The sequence below is a fragment of the Bombus affinis genome, unplaced genomic scaffold (genome assembly GCF_024516045.1).
Source record: "Bombus affinis isolate iyBomAffi1 unplaced genomic scaffold, iyBomAffi1.2 ctg00000173.1, whole genome shotgun sequence".
Classification (NCBI taxonomy): Eukaryota; Metazoa; Arthropoda; class Insecta; order Hymenoptera; family Apidae; genus Bombus; species Bombus affinis.
In genome coordinates this window covers 239,641-261,204 of record NW_026108886.1, presented here as the reverse complement: position 1 = coordinate 261,204, position 21,564 = coordinate 239,641, and the positions used below count along the sequence as shown (strand labels likewise).

The window sequence follows — 21,564 nt, the reverse complement described above, 5'->3', positions numbered from 1 at the left end:
ATAGAAGGGAAAAATAAAGGAAAGGAAGGGAGAGATAATTGGAAGCTTGGGGCCAGGTTTAATTCACTGAAACCGGGCTGCTTGTGTCATCACGAAACAGAATTGCCAGTACGTCATTTCTGTGCTCCCGTCCTCGTAAAAACGGTTTCACTCGTTAAGAAAAAACGAATAGGCGGTGAAGAGAGAAAAAAGCAGACAGAGAGCGCTTTTAAAAAGCTGACGAAGCGTGCGTTGCCACAACGAGACACACGGTGCTATTTGTCGTTTTAAATTGCGCCGCAACTTGTTTTTCAGATCTTTGCTAGAGACACGTGAAAACACGTTGGAAGTATATTTCTTGTTTTTGTGGAATTTAGCTGGAAAATAAAAAATAACGTAAAACATGTACTTACGACTTACAGAGTAATTGAATGTATACACTATAATAACCAGCGATTTAAGGCTTTAAAAGATCGAAAAAAAAGAAAAGAAAAGAAGAAAGATAATATGTTGTGGCAGTCTAACTCGATCTAAGGAAATAGAGAGGGAGGGGGTTGGGGGGGGGCAAAGCTTGTTAATCTGGAAAGAATACAAGCATCAATTTCAAGCACTTATAGAGAATCAAGCGGGCTTGTTAAGGTCGTAAGTTGGACAATTATCCCGTGTTAGGTTCAATCAGCTTAGTCCTACACAAAATTGATCGAATCATGTGAAAACAAATGTATTCTGATTTTTGTCGCAGATATTTCTGGTCTACGCACTCCAGTGCCCACAAAGCAGTTATTGAAACAGCTGATTTTCGCCTATTCTAGAGCGACAACATCCCCTGATCTTTTACAACCATGAAGGACCTGTACTCGAAAATACTTGCAATTCTCATCTGCTTGCAGGTTATTTTCGTCACTTTCTTCCCGTCAGGGGCTGGTAAGTTGATACTGATTAATTATACCATCGAAATTCTATATAATGGCTACAAAAAATATTTGCATCATTACCCTCATTTCCTAACGAAGCGCGTTTTTTTACCAAGTTTTATATTTCATTTCATAGTATCAAATCTCTGTAGTTACACGAAAGTATTAAATGATAGGAAACTTGATATACACGAATTTAATTAATTAATAAGTTAGTCGATATACAGCCATTATTATTTCATGTGAAATATTACAACGTCAAAAACTTAACGTTCTTGTACGTACAGTATTAATCACAAATTGTAAGAATGTTTACTGATAAGCAAAATAGATAATATGGAAAACGCAGACCTATGGAAAGAGAATTCCTGACATTAGACAGGAATACGCGATTGCACGAAATATTTTATGGTATGTCTGACATGGAGAATATATGCGGCGAAGTACGAAAAATTCATCCTGAGATATGTATACGACCTACGCGGTACGGGACGTGTTATAAATGGTTTTCGCCACTCAGCCGTATTTGAATTTGTGAACACGATCGAACAAATGACGCGACAATTATTAATTGCCGTCTCTGCCTTAGTAACGATTCGCGTTGGAACGAGGTCGAATCGTTCCGATTCCACGCGCGATTAACAAATAATTACAGTGGACATCAATTACTTGGATGACCTTCGTCATTTCAGCTTAAAACGATTAATTTGATCAAACCAACCAATTATTTCAATTAATACAATCTGCACTTTAAATTCGCACGTCTTGTGTATACACACCGGGCCAGAGAAAAGTTTTCATTCGTTCGAGTAGAACCTTCGTAGTCCTTGAGGACGCGTGTCGCTTCTCGTGCACCTAAAGTTTCGCTCAAATTAACCGATTTATTTGAATTCGAGCGAGTGAAAACCTCTTTGTCACCGTGAGTTTGTTACTTAATTGATACTCTTAGATGCCCTTTGCTTTCAATCTCTTACATCCATTCTTAATTAGTCAAGTCGTTTGACTTTTGACAAGTATTTTGAAACCATTTTACTAACACGAACCTACTTTTTTACTTGAGATTATCCGCTATTTTTATTCAAATGTATATGTACGTATATACACTTTTGAATTTTAAACGAACCTTCTATTATACCTATATCCTTTAAGTGCCGTTTTAAGTTTCAAGAGACTTTAACTCGGATAGCTCGACTTGGAGTTCTAACGTATACTGTAAAGCACACTTGCGAAGTAAAACAGCAAACACGATATAAAAACTTTTTGCCCATGTAAGAAATCGAATAACCTATTTCAACGGTGCTTTAATCTCATCGATGAAGCATCGATGCAACGAAGGAGCATCGTGATAGCCGCAATGCGGATCCGTTGAACAAAAATTTCCTGGTACGGTCGTTTTCGTAATGTTATTAACCGTTTTAGTGTCGGATGTTTCAAGACTCCGTATCGGTTTGTGCTGTGCAGCGCGATAGCGCTTCGTTTATTTATTTGCGAGTAGTACCGATCGACGCGATCGCGCTGCCCTTTTTCATCCTGTTTTTTTCATCGAAATATACCGTTCGACGTGCTCGCGCTTCATTTCATCGGTTATACTGGAAGCGTTACAACAAACACTCAAAAGTTTGCGAAATATTTATGCTCTGCGTTTCGTTTGTGTGATAACATTCTATAATGCAGGATTTGGTTTTCCGATTCAAGAGGTAATTTTTTATATTGGTTTTTTTTTTTATTTGGTTTATGATTATTTGAAAAACGAGTAATTACGAGAGGAAACTCTGATATGACTCGCGACGAGCACGCTTGAGCGCGTTGCGAATTAATGATCGTGACCATACATCGTGGCACAATTTACCACGGTACGCGAATAGAGTGATCACGCTGCGTGGCGTTAAAACGGTTAGCGTAACTGCGCGTACGATTGTCGAGTGACAAAGATATTGACGCTGGTAATCGTTTTCAGTGCATTTAGGAGGAAACTGTACTGATTTCGAAGGACGATCTGTCTTACATGGACAGATGTATGTGCCGGGACCTTGGATTTGCATACACTGCATATGTTACAATTCGAAGTCAACATCTTGCGGGCGTCTCCGCTGTTCAATTCCTGCGGTAAGTATATGCTCATTCTAAGAGCAACCAGCTTAACACAACCATGAGAAACTAAAGTACACCGTTAACGCTTGCATGCTGGTCGTTAAAACACATGCTGCGCGAATAGGGTACACAGCGATTCATTTAACTCGCCTTGAATTAGTTTTAGAAAGACAAACATGGACAGGGATAATTTTTGTCACGAATCGTTTAATTTATTCGTTCATTAGAACGAATTAATTTACACCTGCTGAGATCGCGATTGACGCGACAAATTCGAAATCTTGTTCCATATAAATATTTTTAAACAAGCACGTCGTAAGCTTTGTATATTTTTTAATCGCAACGAAACTGTTCAGAGAAATGCTGAAATTATTAATTATAAAAGGAGATTTCTACGCATCGTTGTAAAAGTGTCAGGGAAAATATTCGTGAAACAGTTACGTTGTTACAAGTTCTACAAGAAGAAATATCGAAAATCACGTTCCACTTATTCAGTTGCACGTGTAAAAGGTATCTTGCGTTCGCGCAAAAAATCTCTGAAGGATACATGCTTTATAATAATTGGAGTGTCGAAGTTGTTACACGGATCGGCGTACACGTACCTTTTAATGAAACTAGGTTACTCATTCGTTATTCGTTCCTAATTTTCAGCTTCACGATTTTTACGCAATAAAATTTTATACACCTGTTCGGTTTATAAATGATTCAATTCAAATTTAACAGAATTAAAGTTGAAATAATCATTTGTACTTCATTAAAAGGTTCTTTCAGCATCTCGTTTCAATATTTTTATTGGTAATATTTTGTTGATCGTTATATTTAAATGGAGTTTTTCAAAGGAGAGACATTTTAAGGTAGGAAATGGACATACATTTATAATAAGAATTCAGAAGAAAGAATATTTCATACAGAAAGAAATATTCCGTATGTATAAATAACTACGCTATGAATTTTATATGTATCGGATATTCCTTCTGGTTAATGTATCTGATGTTTTTTCACGCGAGATAGCGTATATTTGCATCTATATGTCTCTTCGTTTCTCAGTAGTAAAACTTAGCATTCATGCGGCTGATAAGTAGTTACGCACTGACAACGAGAAACATAAAATGAGTAAGAAGCATGAGACATTCTATAGGAAAAATAAACTTGTTTTTATCTTTCATTGCATATTCGTCAGAATATTGTTAATAAATATTTAAGTTAAGATTTCAGTTGAAATAAATACATAGGATTAGACATTTATTTATATATATATCTATGAACGCATTTGACATAAAATTTTGATAACGACTAAAATTATATATTCTGATATTAAATTAATTTAGTGAGAATAAAAAACTAATTTTTTTAAACAAGATTTTGTATAAAGTTATATTTATTAGGAAAAGTTCGTTCATCCCTTTATAATATGATAGGATTAGACTCATAGCTGTGTAAATCATTTCATGGAATAGTATATGTGTGCGTGTGTGTTCTAAGTTTTTACTATAAAAATGCTAAATGTACTAGGAGACGTTTTTAAAAATTCATACATTTTTCTTCATCAAACATATCAATCGTTATATTGAAAAGTTAATTATCTATTATTTGTTTCGAGCTGCACATTGATTGAGACATTCCTGTTGGTTATAATTGCGAATTTAACGCAACGAAGTTGTTTGAATCCCTTGCGAGCATGTAAATATATCGTCGAATTAATAGGTCAATTACTTGAGGTTGGAATTGAAAGAAAGAGAAAGGTGGAGGAGAAGTCTTGCGTTTGAATGCGGGACACTTTTAAAGCCCACAGTTCGCTGAAATTGCCAGAGAATTCAATTAAATGGCAAATTAAACCATTGAACTGAATCTGTTTCCAATCGCGAGCTTAGAAGTTCTATCCTTTGAATTTTTATATCAGTCAACTTTTTTTTTGTACGTACGGTAACGAATACAATTCATGAATTAATGAAGTATGTAATTGGATGAAAGTTCTTCTTCCTGGATTCAGTTTAGACTAAGAAAAATTATATAATAACGAAATTATCAACTTAAAATTGATAGAGTGTATAGTTTTTTTTCTTTTTTTTTTTTTGCGTGAGGAGGGGAAAATGCTGTTACGCATACCCAGTGATCCGCATCACTGGGTTATGTGGGACTCGGGCGGATGTTGTTGCCATACCCACTAAAAACCCCTCCTCCTTTTTCCTTTGCTTTGAGGACAGACAACCCCGGTAAAACCTGTCGGCAGTCATCAGGGTTGTCCTTTCATGCCCCGTTGTATCTTCTTCGTCGGGCAGCTATTCTGTATATTCAGTATTGCTCTCGTCATCTTCTCAGCTAGTTCAGAATACTGGGCTGATCTCCTTCTGTGGTTCTTTGTTGTCTTGTATCTCTGCCTTCACTGCTCCGCGTAGTTGTTGTTGCTCTCGTTCTCCTCCTTGCCTCCTTCAAGGCCTTCGCTGTCACCCTCCTGTGAGACATGACGGTCTTGCGAAATTGCCTGAATTTATCCCAGCTCTCGTTCTTGGCGGTCACCGTGGCGATCAGATTGTCCACGTCTATCTTCTCGCCAAGAGCGTTCTCCAGCTCAATCCTTCTGTCCGTTCACCTCGGGCACGTGAAGAGGGCGTGCTCTGCATCGTCGTTAGGGTCTCCACAGTCGAGACAGTTGCTGTCGCTGCTCTTGCCAATCCTCTTTCTATAGACACCGAAACTCCTGTAGAGGTGGCCGTGTGTGCGTTATATATTTATTGGACGTGCGTGATAGCTGTGGTAGTTGGGCCTGGTCCGCTGTAATTGTCACTGGGGGCTGTAGATGTCGCTGCCGTCGTCCGACACTAGTTAGTGTCGAGTGCCGCCACACTCCCATGCCCGGTTAACAGCTGCATGCTGTGATGATCGATGTCCATCTTCTTTTTGGTAAATAGCAGCGCACTCGGTATTAATTTCCTTGCGCCTCCAGTTCCCCCTTCAGCTCGTTGCCGTCATCCGCGCCGATCTTGGTCTTATGGATCTTGTTCCACTCGTAAGTCTCTCCGAGCATCTTTATCTTTATGTAGATCGGGAGATTTCCGGTCAACACGCAAAGTGCCGCGTGGGAGACGGTACGATATGCCGTCGTTGTTATGCACAGGGCCGTTCGTTGTGCCCGTTTCAGCTTCTTCCTGTTCTTATCGGTATTCGCTAAGCTAATTCTTCTTTCTGAACCCATACTGCCTCCGATGGAACGGGTCCGTTCCGATGCATCTCTCGATGATCTTCTTAAAGCATTTTTCCCAGATCTTGCTCATGGCTGGGAGTATGCTTATCGGCCGGTACGCGTTAGGGAGACTGGGATCCTTTCCCGGCTTCCTTAGCAGTATTACTCTGGCCGTCTTCCAGCAGTCTGGTTCCAGCTTGCTTCCAGCTCCTGCTTCCAGCAGTCCAGGAGTCTTCCATCGACTCCTGCAGCCTTCTTGGTGTTCATTCTTACGGCGGCATCGACGACATCGCCTTCGCCGATGACGACGCTGAAGCTGATGTCTCCTTCTTCTTCGGTCTCTGCCTCTTCGCGGCCCTCGTAATGGGAGGGTCCGTGTCCCATGGTGAATAGCCTCTGTAGGACTGCTTCCACCATGTCGATCGGCATGTCGTTGGTTGGTTTCTTGCTTTTGCATCTCTTCATGACTGTGCGATAGGGTTTGCCTTCTTGCTTTCCTGTATGGATGGAAACGCGTTCGAAAAGTAGAACGGAGTAATTAGCGATGCACGATCCCAGGCTGGTGAATATTTTTCCATCGGGAAAAGTCAGGTCGAGCGATACAAGATTTATATGCTCGTTATTTCAACGTCTGTTACGCGATAGAAAATGAACATAAATGAATAATAAATGTATTACAGCCATAAAGATTGCTTGATGTACGCCACCGTTTTTCCCCTATTTCTCCGATACAATTTTCCTTTTTTTTTCTTTGCCAAACACTTTACTAATCGGTACGTATTCGAATTATCCTCAATTATTCTCGGTTGTTTCCGTTTCCTTTGGATTTACATAAGTACTCGTTTGATGTACGTGCAGAGTGAGATAATAACTATTAACAGCTATAAAATAAGAAGCGAAAATACGTTGAAACTCGACTTCTAGATTCGCGAGACTTTGCAGAGCTTCGAAACTCTCGTGTTTCAAACCTAATAAAAAGTTGTAGAGGGAGAATTACATTGCGAGATCTGTTAAGGAAAATCGTATCGTTGTAATAGGATTATTTCAGCGAGGGAAATTCCGTGTTGCGTGTAACGCGTTGCAAAGCCATGAGCTTTCTTTCGGGTTAATATACATAATCGCCTTATCGAACTTTCCATCTAAATCGTTGCGCTCACACGTGAATTTTGCATTTCAATCTTCTTACTTGCAGTCCAGTCCAGTTTAGTGTGACTAAGCTAAATGTTTCAGCCCTTCCAGGTAGAATATGTTTTATAGAGAGACGTACAACTCTATGAAGGGGAGATCAATAAATTGGGTTATCTTTAAATCACTGACAATTATTTCATCGACACGATTTCACCGACAGCGAATCCACCGGCAATGTCTATCAAAGTTTATGTACCGATACACCGAGTGAAATCACCCACAATCATTTCACCAATATTCTCCTTTGTCGATAATTATCATGTTTGCCACTACATGTTATCGTTGATTATATGTCTTTATTTACACATTCGTTTACGCGCATAACGAGATAAACGAAGAAACGAAAATGATATGTTGTCATGATGTATTGTTAAATTACTAATTAACACGAGTTATATATCTACCTACATGAAAGCTTCTAAATATCAATTATAATTCATGAAAGCACACAAGCTATTTTGCTATACACAAATGGAATTATAAGGAAATGTTACGTGCTAATGATTTAACGAAATTTATTCTTCTGTACATTTGACATTTCTGTATTATTACTTGTGTACTTTCTGCTCTTGTTTACGTCATCGGAAGTAAAATTACGTTAAGCGAATCAGCTAATCTATTTGAGCGATTCAATGGCTCGGTCTTCTCTTATGCGACTACCAAGTAGAAGATAAGTTCTTGGTTATATAACATTTTATAACATCCAAATTAACTTTTTTTTTCTTTTTCGTTTTCTTTTTCTTTCTCTTTTTCTTTTTTTTTCCTTTTTCTTTTTCTTTTTCTTCCTTTCTCTTTTTCTTTTTTTTTCCTTTTTCTTTTTCTTTTTTTCTTTACGTGGGGGAAATCCGCTCGGACACGAAACCACTTCTTAAGTGGCGTGGTAGTGAACATCGAAATTAACTGGGGCACTAATTAGCTGAATTACATTGGTAATTTTCTATAATTTATTACTCGAATATGGTAATTTTTTCTTAAAAAGTTTGCTTTTTCTACAATTATTTTACTACAAAACCCATCAAAAACATGATGTATGTATATATACCCTCAAATATTATCGGTTTATTCTCAAGCTATAGTTCAATTTCGGAAATTGCCAATTAAAATCATAGAAAAAAAAAAAAAAAAACACAGAAAGTTCGTTAAAATATGCGATTTTCCAATCAAGATATAGAATTTATTCGAGTAATATAGATTACAGTAGCGATGGTGACGGCAACGATGAATGGACTGATTCTTCGTGCGAAAATAAATTGGAAGCGCAGAACGATGCATTGTTTCAGGGAATATCGATTTTCAAGCATGGTTTTAAAGTACGTGTGCGCGTGACTAGGTTTGTTAATTAATGCCGCTCCCAGGTTTTCAATATATAAATGTGACACCTACATATCTTTAAGCTTAAAACAATTGGACTAACAATTTCATTAAATTTAAATGAATATTTATCTTTTTAAACGCAACAATATTTTTAATGACAACTTCACGTGTAAATCAAGTGCATACATATTCGATCGTTCTTGAAAACCTGATTCTCTGCGAAGAGAAAAAATCCTTGAATAAAGATTTGATCTACGTTTTATATGCTACGTTTTACATCCACCTCTTTTCAGATATACCTCTCTATTTAAAATCATAGATCGTCACACTCTATAGGTATTTCCTTGAAAAGGTTAAAGTCGTTCTGTATAAAAGCTAATTCAAAGGGGAAGGAAATTCTGCGAAAAATTCTTTCAGATTTCCCTATGTTTGAGCTCGAATCAAAGCAATCCTGTATAATAGGATAGGATGATAGGATGATTCTGTATTATTCCTTGTGTACTTTCTGTTCCTGTTATTTACAATAGGATGATTATGCGTTTAACTTCTCATAGAATCTCTCTGATTCCGTATGATATCGTCAGTGTTTTTGAAATATGTTATTGATGTCGTAACGTCAACCGTTTCCAGTGCAAATTCAATTTCGAATCGCAATTTCCATGTTTGCGTGGCAAAAGCGTAAAATCGATAACGCACGCAAACATGTCTTCTTTGCTAATGGCGTACTATAAATATAAATATTTGAATAAATATTGCGAATTTCATATTGCTAAAAGATTTATACTATTTGTTCGTAAATAATCGTCGGATCTATATTTAAGTGGAAACTGCTGCATTAGATCTCTTTTCTTACTTAAAATTATTTGGATTGGTAACTTGGATGTAACATGTAATTTATTCTTCTTTTATAAATAGTGTACAGAAGATACCAATTCAGAGAAATGGAAGGAAAGTCTAAAAGCAAAGAAAATCTACAGGAAGATGAAACGTTCGAGCCTTGCCAGGCTATATAAGATGCTAAGTAATCTTCCTAGTCCTGCAGTTCTTTCTATTTCGATCAATAATTATTGGTATATGTTAGGAATGCAATTAGAATTTTTGTCCTCAAGCAAAGTATAATTTCAATTTTGTATGTAAACCAAAATATTAAATATCAAATAACCATCAAATAAAATTATATTGTATGGACTACTGTTTCTTTAAATATTTGAATATTTGGTAAATATTGTTTATTTAAATATTTTAAATTGCATGGAAAAAAAATGATGCAAATAAATCATAGGGCATTTTAACTAAAGAGACCAATATCTATTTAACTGTGATTAAATCGTCACCGTTTAACGCTCTATCTCTTTTATTAACTGTGCCTTGTTAAACTACAGAAGATTACAGAGGATGCGTTTTTTTGATAAACAAACGTTCTGACAAATACGGCAGCAAAATCAGATATATAGATTCTTACAATAGCAGTTATATTCTATGAATTCCGTTTTTCAGAAGCTTTATTTGTGAAACGACAATTCGCCAGAGTACGGATTCACTGTAGTTATAGCTGTAGGATCTCTATCTAGTTGACAGATCTGCTTTACGTAAAGAATTCCTGTCTCTTGTTCTACCTTATCGCGATTCTTTCCTCACCTTATACGCTTTGTCGAGGAAAGTAATATCGCTACATATCTCGGCTCCGGTTACAATAATTAGTTTCCGCCTAAACTGTTAGAACCACGTAGCACGCACTCTACTCTCGTTTTTTAAACATTCAGGCCATCTGATCGCATGCGACGAGTTTTATGTTAATCCCGACCAATTACAATATCTTTCTCTCGTTTACAAGGGACGACGAGACTGGCAGTTGCGTGCTTTCCAAAGCAAAAGCCGCGATATCTGCATGATAACCTAACGTCAACCGATTTTGTTGTACTATTCTTAAGTGGACTTCGTTTGTACCACTTTCGTAACAAAAATAGAATATCTAGAACACAGCATTCCGTTATGCGATATTGTCAATTTCTAACATCTGAAACATCAGAGATAATTTTTTCCCTACAGTTGTAAATTTGTGTGAAAAATTACGAACGTAAAGGTGTTTGGCGCATGTACAGTTCCCCCCTCCCCCTCCCCCCTCCAACCTTCATTTGCGTAGACATGCTAGAAAGATCCACTTTTCGACGGTGAAACCGTTAGTATTAGTATTAGTGTTATAATATATTTGACTAATGGTTCTCAAATACTAGTTTTGCTAAAGCAATGGTGGAATTGGAGCAATTCCTTCTTCTTTCATTCTTTGAATAACCTGAATTTTCAAATAGTCTAGTGACGATTGATCCGTACAATTAATCGATTTCTTTTTATTACAGAAGTGCAAGAAGTTCCGCTTTGAACGCAGATGTTGCAACATCGAATGCCTAAACCCCACAGAAGATCCGATCGAATTTAATGTCACTACCGTCGATGACTCACCCAGAAATGGTTCACTTCAGAACCATAGTCCCATATCTGGAAGCGTCAATCACTATGTGTCACATAGTCATATGTGGACGCTGAGCTTATTGATGGTAATTGTAATATTTTAATTTTTTTTATTCTATATTTTGAAATACTTTGAAATTACTTACTTGCGAATTACTTTGAAAAGTAATTCGCAACGTAATATAAAATAATACTACTGATTTGTGTCTCTTTCAGAATTTTTTCTTAATCTCTTGTTTTTTTCCAGTGCAATCCCTTTTATCGGAAGTTACTTGATTGCTTTATTTCCTATTAGGTGGTGACCTGCTGCTTTCTTGGGGTTTAGGCGACTGATTGCTTCTATGATCTCTGCACAAGTGAAGGGTTCAATAGGAGGGGACATTTATGTTACTATCACGGGGGAATGATCAGAGGAGAGATCAGCCGAGGAATCCAGCTATGAATCTATTGCCCAGGGTGTCCAGGAAGTTGTCAAAGTTGTTAATTGTTATCTGTGTTAGCGTAGTGAATAAACACATTGATGTTCGGTGTTTCAATTATCAGAATTATAATCGATGTTAAATGTATAGAGTGTGAAAAAATTATTTGTTATAGCTGTGGAAGATGGAGATCTGTTAGAGAAAATGGATCATGAAATTGATCTTGAGTATAATTTTCAGACAAAATTTTTTATTGCATCATAAAGTACTCATCACGAGAAACGAAAGTTTCAGAAAACCCATTTTTTTTTTCTTTTTTTTTTTTTTGGTTCTATGTATCCAAGGTCGAGAATAAACTATGTGCACGTTTCTTGTATTCGTTTCTTGTATTTTTATGAGGAATTCAGTCTTTTTACGCCACAAGAGTCTCAACGTTTTCGTTTTCACGCCTACGTTACGCTCGTTAAACACGTTCCAACAAGACCATGAATAAGGGTAACAGCTTTAATGTTTTCACATGTGTTAATTTATTATTTTAGACCTTAAATATTTTATTTATAAAATCTTTATTTAAACAAGTTACCATTGTCGCTACAATAAATCAATGAATGAAATCAGTTTAAATTTAAAATATCATTTCATAATTTCTCGTCACTTGTATCTAAAAACAACAAAAAAACGGTGTACCCACATCGTGCGTAGACGGGAAATTAAAACAGTGGAGCTTAATTGAAACACTGATCATATTCCGCGATTGTAAAACAATAATAGAAAATCGTGTTTCTTTCGAAGGGTATGAAATTGTCAGGAGATTATGCCATAAATGAAATTGGAAACTGGCTGGTCAAAGGTATTAAACTCAATTAAACTGAACTGTGTTATATTGTACAAAGGCTAGAGAACTGCTACCAAATATCTGCTAGTTTAAAGGTGTCCCTTATAAATTATAATTATATTTCAAATTCAATCTCCTAATAATAAGTAAATTAATATTTTACCTAAAATCTGTGATATAGATAACAAAAATAAATTCTTTACATTATTCGTTAGTTTGCAATATAATTAGAATATTCTTTATTTTTATTTTCTGGTGTCTTTGTTATTCTTAAAAGATAAACTGCTTATTTACAAATTTAACACTGCATATGCTATTAATAAATCATTTTATATTTAATTTTGCAACCTTCAGTCATTGTTAAAACTTGTTGACAATACTGTCGGTTAATAGAAATTTCTAAAATCCCCTTGTTTCTATTCGATTAAAGGGTATATTGCAGAAACTATGTTAGCTACAGTGTTAGCTACAAATCACCTGTGTCACTCCGTTAAACTTATACACAATAGTATTGTTTCTTGTTTTCATTGAAAATAAAATATGTTATTGTAGGAATGAAGCAGAATGTTCAAATAATTGAAACAACTTTTTGTCCTATAACTAGTGCCTTTCATTTTAAAAATTAAAAAATTTTTAATCAACGATATTTGGAAGTTTCGATCTAAAATGACCAGGAATTGAAACAGAAAATATTTTGATGCCAATAAATACATATTCTTCACACATAAAACAAATATGAAAACAAAAATCGATGTATATGAATGAATTTTGAAATGGGGAGGAATTATATGATTATACCCATTCTCTGTTGCGTTTAATTGTTTCAATTGATGTCTCATGAGAATTTTCATCGAATTTTTTAGAGATCCTGGCTGTAAGGTCTTTTTAAAATTATAAGAACAGATTCAAACTATAACATTTGAAAACTTGTGCTTACAAAACTTACTTGTTTCTCATAATTATTTAAATGAATCTATTCGGCATTTTGAGTGACCGTCCCTTTATGGCTCGGACGGCACCTCTCCTTCCTTTGGGAAATTCCGAATTATCTGTCCTCCCCGAGCTGCAAACCTGATGACTTAGACAGTAGGGAAAAACATCAGGGAAAACCTCTGGCTAGAAAAGTACGATAGACGAACAAAATTTAACGGCTGATGGGGAGTATCAACAACATACAAGGACAATCATCAACAAAGTGTCGTACCGTGCGGGTGAAATACTGGAGTTTCAATAAGATCTTATAACCATCGAGTTCAGAACATCAAACTTTGTTTGCATAAAGCAAGTGTAAACAAAGTGTCAAATTACACTAACACTCGATCTATTAAATCCGTTCCACCTTGAGCGTTAATTCATTCGAGGTTCGTGGTATCGATCGATCGGTCGGACGTGCCCGCTGGCTCTTTAGTTGATGATTTGTAACAGAATCCTTGCATTAACACAGATTCTCAGAACACACAACTTCACCCAGCAGATATCGATTACAGTCAGTTGTCACTAACAATGCTTTTATCAACAATTTCTTTACCTGTTGATCCTCTGGAAGTTTTAACTATATTATATTCTCTAGGAACAGTAAGATTTTAATGATATAACTTTACTAATGAGATCTTAATGTCATAAACGGTATCGAAACTTCTTAATTAATGTCGTTATCGAAGAAGAGACTCGTAATCTTCTCAAACGAAGAGCACTTGATGTTTACAAGTAGAACTCGATATCTTAGTTTCTTAAAATGTGTTTCTGTGTTTACTTTCTAAATGTAAACTTTATTCAAAACGAGCCGTTCATTCGTTACAGGCCGTTAATAAAATTGCACGTTGCACAAAGGAATTGCCGTTAATAATTTAAGATTCTCTGCTCGTCGTACAGGGTATATATCGTAATTATTCACGACGATCGTAACGTTTAAGTCCAATTCGAGCTTAAAATCCCACGTGAGCTATACTACCACAATAGCCTGAATTTCTATTTGTTCGTTTACTGCCTGTTCGTACTCGGAGCATCCGTTGTAAATTACAGCAAAATCTTCTAATGTGTTCCAGAATATGTCTTCATGGAATTTTAATAATTTATTAAATCTATAGATAACAAATGTAAAACTTACTAATTTATAATTAATATAAAATAAGAGAGCACGAAACTTCCTATTTTATGGACATATTAAATATTTGTAAAAAATTCTGTATCATTAGTATCACTTTAATTACTTTAAAGGATATAATCCCATAAAGCCGTGACCCCTGAAAGAATCGATGTTCACGCGTGACAAATTGGCGTCGTATGAAAGTTCCGGTATGAACGTTACTAGAGCTGATACCAGCTAGGGGCACAGGTATATGTTCTGGGTTCATTATATATTTATAAAGGGCTGCCGACTCAACGAGTGGTCCGGGTAAATTTAAATTGTAAATAGACAGAGATTTCAAGTAAAAGCCTGGATAAGAGCGGATATGGTATGAGAGTCTGTGGTGGAAAGAGGAACAGGCTGCTTTTATTTGTAAAGTTTGAATTTCCTCGATATCGAAGGTGTTTAAGCCGCAAGTGTGTTTCATGTTAATCGTTCGTGTTAATTCATTCGAGACCGAGATTTTATTGTAATACGATTCCTGGGTGTCAGTACGATCTGAATGTTTTGTTAGAATGATACTGTGCTTTTCTCTCTCTGGAATATTCTTTTCATATTTTAATTTTAAGTCGATGACAATCTTAAATTTTATGCCTCATGTTTTTAAAATATAAAATTATATACTATGTTATACTATAATATATTATGTACAGTTATATATATTATGCCTACTGATTGATATGAATTTCTTTCGGTCTCGAATGCGTTAAAACGGAGCGCAAAGAAGTCGAAATTACTTATTGTAATTGGTAAAACATCGTGAAAGGCAGACAGATACAAGAAAGAAGTTAAACTATAAATTATATTTGCGACATTGTTATGTTTTTGCTTTCTTTAAGCCTTTCATCAAGACAGCCGATCTATAAATATTAATCGACCAATTTCTCTAAGCTTGTAACTTCAAATTAATGTTTATATATATAAAGAGTTACGTATTAATCTATCTAAATATTTAAAAAGATGTTTAATGTTATAAATGATGGATATTAAAGATGTTCAAAAGAACGTAGTCTTCGCGTGTTCTTTATCATATCCCTGATCAAAGACATTCCAATATTATTACAATATCCAATTACATATTGATACACAAGATATACAGATTATTATTTATAACATTTTGGTTTTCTTAATTGAGTTATTCATTTAGTACAAATGATAAGTAATTAGTAATAAGTCATAAAAAAAAAAAAAAAAAAAAAAAAAACGGTATTGTAGTAGAAATATTATAAGAAAACATTTTCTGTTTCAGTGTAGAGTTACTCCTTTTTATAGACAGTGTCGTACAAATCCGTACGTCTTTGAGAAAATGTAGGTATCTGAGCCCTTACTTCCTCAACAACTTTCAAATCTGAGAGAAAAGAAAAACATACGAAGTAATAAGTAATGCTTGCTAATAAATTCAGCAAATACAGAGGGAGCCGGCAAAATCGATGAACCAACGAGACTAAAAGTTAATTACATCATGGATTTCTCGCTTTTAATGTTAAGCTGGAAATTACCGATATCGGTGACCACCATATTTTCCTGAGTTTCCAAATCATAAAGGATTTTCCCCCAGGGATTTGTCAACTGTGTATGTCCCCATGCGACATAACTTGCTGAAGGAACACGAGCCGGTGATATACAGGCGACGTATAATTGATTGTCATTCGCTCTGGAACGCTGAAGTAATGACCAGTGCAGTGGTCCAGTGGTCATATTGAATGCCGCCGGATATATCAGCATTTGGCAACCTAACACAGAGAAACGGGAAATACGAGACCACTGAATTTTAGTTAACTTTGTAGCTGCACAGTCCATATTCCATCATTTATGAATATGCGAGAACAGTCCTCTTGTCGTGCTTCTAATTCTTTTATTTATTTCATTTTCAGCGAATATACTGGTTTTTTAAATTAAGCTCCTTTTTATACAGAGTTACAGATTATATTGATTATATTTTATATAGAATATATTTAAGAAAGATAGTTACTTTCATGCTAGTTAAGTATTGTTCGATTAAGCTACTGTACCTTTGTTCCGATAAATGCGTGCCATTTCCTCGAATCTGATATCATAGCAAATGCCAATACCTATTTTGCAGCCCTTCACATCAAACATTGTTAGGGAATTACCAGGACTGAGTGAATCACTCTCTCGGAAAGTAATCTTGTTGGGAATGTCGATGTCGAATAGATGTACCTAATAACATAAAAATATAGTTGCTAACTCTATTGCTGTAACTTTTGTAATTTAACATCAATGTTACGAACTTCTAAACTTTAATTGTTTTTTATTTAATAACTGACAGCGTTTTTATCACTTTCTTTTATTAAAAAGTTTTATCATTTAATAATATTTGAGAAGGAATATTTTTTAAGAAAAACTAAGTTTTTTCCTATGTGAAAAATTTATATTACAAAACAAATATATTGTACAAAAATTTATATATTATATTACGACAAAAATGTATGTTTCTCGTATCAAAACGTATTTTATAAACCTATAACATATTTTTTAAATTATAGAATTGGTTATAGTACACGTATGTACATATGCATATTCCTAAATTATTCCTAGATAGAGTCACTTTCTCCACCCCAATATTTTCAATTTCAAAGCCACATGGAGGTATATTATTTACCTTCCGGTGTTTTGCTATCAAAGTTCCATCGGGACCCCAAATAGTACAGGTATTGTACAATTTATCGCCCTCTATTTCAGGTATCGTACCACCAACTACATAAATGCTGTTTTCCTTAGCTGCCTTCGATAAAGCAACGCTCGTTTCACCGTTTCATCAGGAATACTCTCGGCGTATTTTGGAAACTATTCTGCATTGCAATATTTCAATTAATGAAAAATAACTGTCCTTTGTTCCAACCATAAATTAGGTTGAAATGTTTGTCAATTTTTTATTTTTTAAATTATTAAAATAACTAAATTTTATATTTAGATTTACTTAAATATATAATTACTTAGATAATAGTACATATAATAAATTGTTTCTACAGGTTCAAGATGAAAAATGAATATTTAGAAATGTTTAATTACAATCATGCTATTTGGGTCAGTACCAGTGACTTGTTACTTAACGACTTTGCTAGTACTTTTTGAAACATAAAGTTAGATTTTAACTAACTTTAATTTTTAACTATTATAGGTGGAATTATAAATACAAAATAATTGATAATACTAGTTTATAAGTACCTAATTATTAGTATCTTAAAAAATATATTTATACAAAAATCACGATAATCATAAAAATGGGGAAATTCTATATTCTCGAGTCAATTCACAATCTTTATGGAAGTATGAACGTTAAGGTAATTTGTCTACTTTTACTTTTTTCTATATAGTTGTTATACATATAATAAATTATTAGAAAAAGAAACAAATTATTACGTATTCCATATGGTGAATTAAAGCATTCAGGAAGAGCGATAATATCAGCATTATGCTCTTTCGCGCTTGAAATGTAGGAAACTGCCCGCTCTACATTTTTGCTTTTTACTTCATTTACTTGAAGTTGTACCAACGCCAAGCGAAATGCTAAAATGTTGGAAAAGTTAAATACACTCGGTTATATATTTCCCATACTTTTTATTTATAAATACTTTATACATAGTGAATACTTACTCGACATCGTTCGCACTACTTGTTTAACGATGTTCGTAAGTATCATAATGTTCTTTGAGGTTATGTATGGTATTACTCGATATCAACATTACGTAAGCAATACGCGGGGATTTTTAATAATTATTGATAAAGTTTAGGACATTAACTTTGATGTAATTGTAAACATTATTACATATTATAATTAAATGTAATTTTCAGTTAAGGGTAAGAAAAGAAATATACTTTTGTAAAAATACACTTTATTATAAAATCTGTATAAATAAAATTGTACAATTTATCTTGAAAGTAAAATGACCGAATACGTTCCTGGAAAATATTACTGCCTACTAAATGATCGAGATCTTGATCTTTCTCGTCGTCTCGTTTTTTACTTGATCTTTCAGACGAGCAATCGTACTTCTTACGTTTCTTTGACTTCTTCAATCTTTTTAATTTATAAGAATCATTACTATTAGAGTTACTTCTTTCTCTCCGTCTCTTCTTTTCAGAATCACTATCGCTGTCATCATTAGATTCGGAGCGCCTTTTTCGTCTTTCTGATTTTTTATCCCCCACTTTATCATACTTGTTCTTATTGTGCATCGTACTTCCGATTTTCTTTCTTTTATTACTACTTTTGTTCTTCACCGTCTTCGGGGTCAGGGGACATTGATCTTTTTCTATCCATCTTTTGCTTGAGTCCCTTGGATTCCTTGTCCTTATATTCCTCATACTTTTTTGTATCTGAAATTAACCCCATAAAATACTGAAATCTAAAACCTCTACATTTATCATATTTTATATAAAGATAGAAGGGACCTTTAAAAAATTGCATGCAACAACACACTTACAGGTACTCTTGAATTAGTTTTTCTACATGTCCGATTATGTCTTTATATGTATATGTCAATTCAAATTTATTTTCTTAAATGTCCCTTAATGAAAAACTAACACTTCATATTAACTTTGAACTTTTGAGTTCTTAGAATATTCTGATTTAGTCACTGGCTGTACCATAAATTCATTTACAGATATTATATTTCCACCAAGAGCTAGTTTTATTATGAGCCTTCCTGCATCATCATCGAATCCTTCTATTTGACCATAATTATTACTTTGTTCTCCAGCTATAATTTTCACAAATGTTCCTTTCTCGATTTTAACTTCTTCCTCTTCTTTTTTGAAATCTGTATTTTTCTTCTGCAATGCTACTTTGTCTGCTCCAAGACCCATACCTTTTGGTCGTAATTCTGGTATGACAGCTGCTACTAATCTGTAATAGTTAGAATAAACGATTGTGAAATAAAAAATGATGTTCTCTGTTTACTTTCCAATAAGTGATGTATTAAATACATATAATTAATTTAATCCAGAGTAAAATTCATACTTTTCATTTCAACCAATTCCCTTTCCTGGTTGCCATCCCATTCCCCTTAACATTGCTACACCAAAAGCATCAATAGGAATTTTTTCATAATCTTCTAACGTAGACTGAAAAATACAAAACGATATTTATAATATGCAAATGTAATACATCTGTGCATTGCACATCAATATGTTGATAACGTACCTGTTCTTTGCCTCTTAATGATTCATCTTCTACTAAAGGTAAAGTTAAATCATTTGTTTTAGTTTCATATTTATTCTTTGACTTAAGTTCCCCAATGATTTCTTTAGTCGCTTGCTCTTCTAAAGTAACAACTTTATTTTCACTATCTTCAACTGGCTCTTTCTTTATTGATATTATTGGCGATGTTTTTCCATTAGATAGCTTTGATTTTGCCTCGTTAACACTAGCGTCTCCTACCTTTTCCTTATCTGCCTTCGGAAGGAAAATGTCTGCATCTATTTTATTAAGAATTCTATCATGCCAGGTTTTTGAACCTAGTAATGGAATAATTAGAGGTTCATCTTTTTTTTCTTCCTCATTGAAATAAAAAAATTGTTTTCAAATATATATATTCCGCTATTGGTGATTTTTATAGGTTAGGTTGAGGTTATATGTTTCTTGATTATAAATTTTACTTTTTGAACTCACCCTATTACTTTAATACCTTTCTCATCAAGGCATTCAATGTAATCAACTTTCTTTTTTTCTTGTGGAATAGCATTTTTTAACACAGGTTTCTTAATAGATTTCGCAAAACCGAAGGAAATCTTCTTTCCTTCTTCTGCCATTTATTTGTTATTTTAACACTGACTTATAGATCAATACACATGTATATACTAGACATAAAGATTGATGTCACTTGAATCTACGTACATGAATCTGATATCTTATTATACTTTATTAATCTACTCAAAATTACTTGCACATTACTAAAATTTCATTCCGACAATGTATCAAGCGTCTGAATAAGTGACATTAAAGTAAACATATATCAAAGAGGAAATAAGAAGAACTGACGCCTATGGTTTTCTATGTTACAGAGCTAGTGCTGCATCATACGGCCAAATGCCGAAAGTGGCTTATGCTAGTATATACCTGCCTATACGTTTCAATGAGAAAATCGATATTATGTGTTCATGTGAAAATTCACATTTCCCTAGGAGCTGTATTTTGATAGATTTAAGCTTCTAATGGAGCATTTTAAACGTATAGAGTATACTATGAAGTAGATAGTAGTGCGGATCATTTTATATTCATAGAAAGTTTGAATGTATAGAAATGTACAAAATGCTCATGATATGCAAAAATATGCAAAATATTCAAAGTAAACCAATCATCAAAAAGTTTAGAAGGTGAAACAAATTTCTTTAATAACACCTAGATTAATTTTTATTTGTTAACAATCCCATATATAACCATAGCTTTCGCCCGGCGCATATACGCGCCCATACATGCGTTAATAAGATAAGAGGAAATAAAAGACAGATTATCGATAAAATACACTAACACATATGTAATACGTGGAGATATTACCACTCAGATTACACATATTATATATTATAAGGGAAGATGTATACCACGTATACATATATGTAGAACGAACATTTCAAACTTGTTTATAACGCGTGCGCACACATACATGCACGCACACGAACAATTTTTCGAACGATAATTATATTAATGATATATATTATGATAACCATTTATATTTTTTAAAATATGTTCTTATGGCATACATATTTATTCCACGCTTCATATCTATCCACATCCGTAACTGTAGGTGACATTGTTTTTTAACAATTTTGCTATTATTTCATAATTCTTTAATTCATATTTCAAAGTCGTAACAGATGTTTCTTTTTTTTCAAGTTTTTCCCACATTGGACTTATTTCTAGCAGCCATGCTTGCTTACAAAGCAATTTTATATCCGCGCAAGAATATTTTTCAGTAGATTTTATTATGTGGTTTACAATATCCATATTCTCTAATAACTGGTTGCTAAGGTATTATTTGAACATATCGAGTCGAGTAACTTCATTTGGTAATGATACGTATATT

The 21,564-nt window shown here is 34.2% G+C and overlaps 1 pseudogene; it reads right to left on the bottom strand.

The window, feature by feature from the left end:
* Positions 1 to 14,862: 14,862 nt before the first annotated feature.
* On the bottom strand, positions 14,863 to 19,352 carry LOC126927631 (omega-amidase NIT2-like; annotated as a pseudogene).
* Positions 19,353 to 21,564: the final 2,212 nt, after the last annotated feature.